The sequence below is a fragment of the Dama dama genome, chromosome 2 (assembly GCF_033118175.1).
Source record: "Dama dama isolate Ldn47 chromosome 2, ASM3311817v1, whole genome shotgun sequence".
In the NCBI taxonomy this organism is placed as follows: Eukaryota; Metazoa; Chordata; class Mammalia; order Artiodactyla; family Cervidae; genus Dama; species Dama dama.
In genome coordinates this window covers 26,251,071-26,255,685 of record NC_083682.1, presented here as the reverse complement: position 1 = coordinate 26,255,685, position 4,615 = coordinate 26,251,071, and the positions used below count along the sequence as shown (strand labels likewise).

At 44.5% G+C, this 4,615-nt stretch overlaps 1 pseudogene; it reads right to left on the bottom strand.

Moving 5' to 3' along the window:
- Positions 1 to 325: 325 nt before the first annotated feature.
- Positions 326 to 3,372, bottom strand: LOC133068370 (ubiquitin-conjugating enzyme E2 variant 1-like; annotated as a pseudogene).
- Positions 3,373 to 4,615: the final 1,243 nt, after the last annotated feature.

Genomic DNA, 4,615 nt, shown 5'->3' with positions numbered 1-4,615 from the left:
AATGTTAACGCTGGAATCTGAATGAATTTCAGCATCTCTCCACCTAGACTCTACCAAGCGCACAGTGAACCAGCCAGAACAACAGATGAGCAGTCAGCCAAGTAGAGGAAAGATTCTATTTACTATTTGCCACCAGGTCCCTAATGCAGCCATAGAGGACATACATATATTGCTTTCATTTGTCTTTCATTCATTCCCACACCTTCTGGGAAAGCTACCTGAGTGTGCTTAGAAACCCCATCTCCTCACTATTACTGGGGGGACGTGCAGCTCAGGAACAAATGTGTGACCCAGAGTGGTCACACAGAGCATTTCAAATCCTTGGTTACGGGGTTGGTTCAGGAACAGACATGTGATCCGGGCTTGGTTGTCCAGAGTTCAACCTTGGATTGCTCACATCTGAAAAACTGCCTCTGCTACAGGACACCTGACAACCTGGAAAATCAATTTCAGGATATTTTGGAAATTGGTTGAATCGCTGAGGAGTTAAGAGAAAGTTTGGTGTCCTTGGCAACAATCTTTACACTACGAGAGGACAGTCTACCTGAGAATGGAATCAACACAGAGGAAAGGCGGGATAGACAGAGTGGTGGAGAGAAAAAGATAAATCCTAAGGATGGTGTCTAAATCCATGTATCTAATGAGGCCCAAAGTTAGTATTTCCCTAAACTTTTAAGTTAGGGGTGAAAGTGAAAGTCGCTCAATTGTGTCCGACTCTTTGCGACCCCATGGACTATACAGTCCATAGAGTTCTCCAGGCCAGAATACTGGAGTGGGTAGCCTTTCCCTTCTCCGGGGGATCTTCCCAACCCAGGGATCGAACCCAGGTCTCCTGCACTGCAGGCGAATTCTTTACCAGCTGAGCCACAAAGGAAACCCAAAGTTAGGGGTAAAGTTACTAATTTCCTTTTCTAAAAAATTGAGTTTAAGTTGGATTTCTATCTCTTGAAAAACAATGAGAACATATTCATATATAAAATCTTGGAACACAGTGAAATGGTTTTATTTCAGTATGCATCCATATCCAAGCATTTAGTGGTCCTGAACAGAAAAGTGGAAAAATCAGCCATTTGCCAGGAGTTTCAAGGATCTGCTGTGCACAGAGTTCTTTCTTAATCCCTGCTAACACCCAAGAGAAGCAGCAGTACCAAAACCAAAGTATGCACCAAATGCAAGGTTCTTTTTGTTCCTGCTATCAGCTTTCAAATCAGACCTAAATGAACTGCAAGGATGACCGAATGAGAGCCCTGTTCATAACTTCTTCAATTTTTAAGAGCAAAGCAATTACAGGAAAAGAAAAAAATTCATTCAGAAAGATTGTGTGTGTTTGCAAGTGCTTTCTGGGGCCTTTCTCCAAGTGTAACCACCAAGGACTCAGAGCTGGCAGGTCTGAGTGACCCTGGTGACTATTCTTTTTACCTTATCAAAACCTGAGCTAAAAAATAAATAAATAAATAAAACACATCAGCTGACGATGACAGCAGAGGGTGACGGGGTGAGAACCCAGTATTCATTTTCCAGGCTGGTGCGTGCGTGCTAAGTTGCTTCAACCATGCCCAACTCTGCGCAACCCTATGGACTGTTGCCTGTCAGGCTCCTCTGTCCATGGGACTTTCCAGGCAAGAATACTAGAGTGGGTTGCCGTGCCTTCCTCCATAGGATCTTCTCAACTGAGGGGTCTGGTGAAGAGTAAATAAATGTGGTTCCAAAACTAAATGAGGGAGGTCAGAGACTCTTTCCAGCCTTACCTGATGGCTTCTGGTCAAAAGTAAGGAAGTATCATTGGAAACTGCTGGGTGGTGATGGTGCAAAAAGGGACTTGAGGAGGAGGAAGGAAAAAGTAGCACCCTTCAATTAAGGTGGGGTGAGAAGATATGGGGAAAGTCCTGAATTCCTCACCAAAGGCCAGTTTCAGGAAGGGAGCAGAGGGGGTTACAATCTGTGCCTCAGCCAAGGGTGGTAGATGGCTTGGAAGGAGGCATCATTTAAGACTTAGAGGAAGAGATCAGGGATGTGGGCAAAGCACCCTCACCCACTCAGTAGTATCCCACAGGCTGTGACTGGAAACCTTCACATCTACTCTAGCAAACCAACCCAAGCTGAGGGCTATTGCAGGCAGGGAGGGAGGGAGGCAGGGGGAGGGGAAAGGGGAGAAGGCAGAGACCCCAGGCCATGTAATCAGCAGCAAGGTGACTGTGTGAGGTGTTTTTTTATGGCTGAGTTAGATGTGCCCCACCAGTTATGATAGGAATCGATTAAAACATACTTTCTTGATCTCAGAAGTTCAACTATGCAGACAGTGCTTACCTTTGACAGGATGATTTGTTAGAGCAAAACATACATTTCAAATGGACAAAAAATTAACATCACTTACAGTATCTTAAGCTGCCCTTGAATGGGAGCTTCCTTTCCAGTACTTTGAGGTCTACAAGACATATCTAGAAAATTTACTACTGTGGAAAATGAAGACTGCTTAAACGGAAGGTGGGTAGGGGAGGGTTTGTGATTTTCCTTTTTGATTAACTGTTGTAACACTGTCCTTCAGGCAGTTGAAAAAGTGAAAGTGGGACTTCCCTGCCAGTCTAGGGGCTAAGATTCCATACTCCCAATGCAGGGGGCATGGGTTTGATCCCTGGTCAGGGAACTAGATCCCACATGCCTCAACCTAGAGTTCGCATGCTGCAACTAAGACCCAGGGCACCCAAATAAATAAATGTTTGTTTAAAAAAAAAAGAAAAAAGTGAAAGTGTGTCACTCAGTCGTGTCCAACTCTTTGTGATCCCATGGACTATAGCCTGCCAGGCTCCTCTTTCCATGGGATTTTCCAGGCAAGAAAAGTGGAGTGGGTTGCCATTTCCTTCTCCAGGGGAATCTTCCTGACCGAGGGATTGAACCCGGGTCTCCTGCATTGTAGGCAGATTCTTTACGATCTGAACTACCAGGGTGTGCCTCAGGCAGCTGAAGGAGCTTCATATTTTCTTTAGACACCATTAGGCACCAAAGCTCTTGCAGAACAACTCTGATGCTATATGAATTCTGCCACTCTGCTAGCACTGATATGGTTCTTGGGTCCACCACTCTATTAGAATTATTAACTCCATTCAGATGAATTTTTGTTACAAATTGTATAAAAGGGAGGTGCTTCTAGGTATTTAGGTCCACATTGTATTTTAAGGGTGTATATCTTGTTTTCATAAATTGTTACTGGTGGCCCAATCATCATCCATGTCCATCTTGTAAGTGTCCTGTCATTGTTATTTTCTACATCCCAGCTAACTGTGCCATCTCTGACTCCTTTCTGGCCTTCTCCGAGTTCTTCCAATGCCAGAAATCACAAGGGACTTTTACTTCCAAGCCCATGGTGGCTGCCATCTTGTATCACTGTGGCTCAAAGGCCTATACCCGTATATCTGAAGACAGATCTCATGTCCCCCAAGGATAGTCATCTTCATATGCCACGATTCCAGATCTCTTCCACATTGTTCCTACTACTTTAGGTGTCTCCCAGAACACACCTCCACCCCTGATTAGATGCATTACCATAATAACCAGGAGGTATTAAGCATTTACTATTAACCAGGCAATGTGCTGGGTTTCCCCCATGGTTCAGAACATAAAGAATCCACCTGCAATGCAGGAGACACAGGAGATGAGGGTTCAATCCTTGAATTAGGAAGATTTCCTGGAGGAAGAAAACAGCAACCCACTCCAGTATTTTTCCTGAAAAATCCCTTGGACAGAAAAGCCTGGTGGGTCACAAAGAGTCCAAGGGGTCACAAAGAGTCAGACACAATTATGCACTAGGAATTGTGCTAATTTCTTTACAGTCTTCATCTCATTTAATCCTCACAGCAACTCTACAGAGGTGGGTCCTATTATTATCTCCATTTTACAGATGAGAAAACTGAGGTTTTGAAGATTAAATAACTTTCCTAAGGTGATGTAGATATTAAGTGACAGGTCTGGACTCATAGTTTGATTAATGGAATTCATACTCATTTCACCACTACATTAATACTGCTTTTATGGCCTGGGACAGAGGGTCTTATATTACACATAAGAACTTGGGTAATAACTCTACACTTGCAATTGCATTTGTATACAGACTACACAATGTCAATAAAATATCTGTTAGGGGAAGCACATTGACTGAAACCACCCACCCTGGCCAGGCACCATAGTAACCATTTGCATGAGTCATTTTACTACAGGAGGTCCTGGTAAGGAACACAGAACTAATAAGCCTCCACCAACCGGAAGAGTTCAGGAAAGGTCAAAAGGAGACACCACCTGTCTGACCACCTCCCAGAATCCTTCTCTCTGGCATCCATTTGACGGAACAAGGCGTGCACCACCAGGAAGGACTCTGAGTCAGAATGACTAGCTAAAGACAACCTGGAAACTAATCCCATCACCATAAAACCCCAAGTCATGTGACAGAGCAGTTCTCCTGGGTTCCCTTACCCTCCTGCTCTCCGCCCGGGCACCCTTTCCCAATAAAATCTCTTGCTTTGTCAGCACATGTGTCTCCTTGGACAATTCATTTCCGAGTGTTAGACAAGAGCCTAGTTTCGGGCCCTGGAAGGGGTCCCCCTTCCTGCAACATACCCATGAG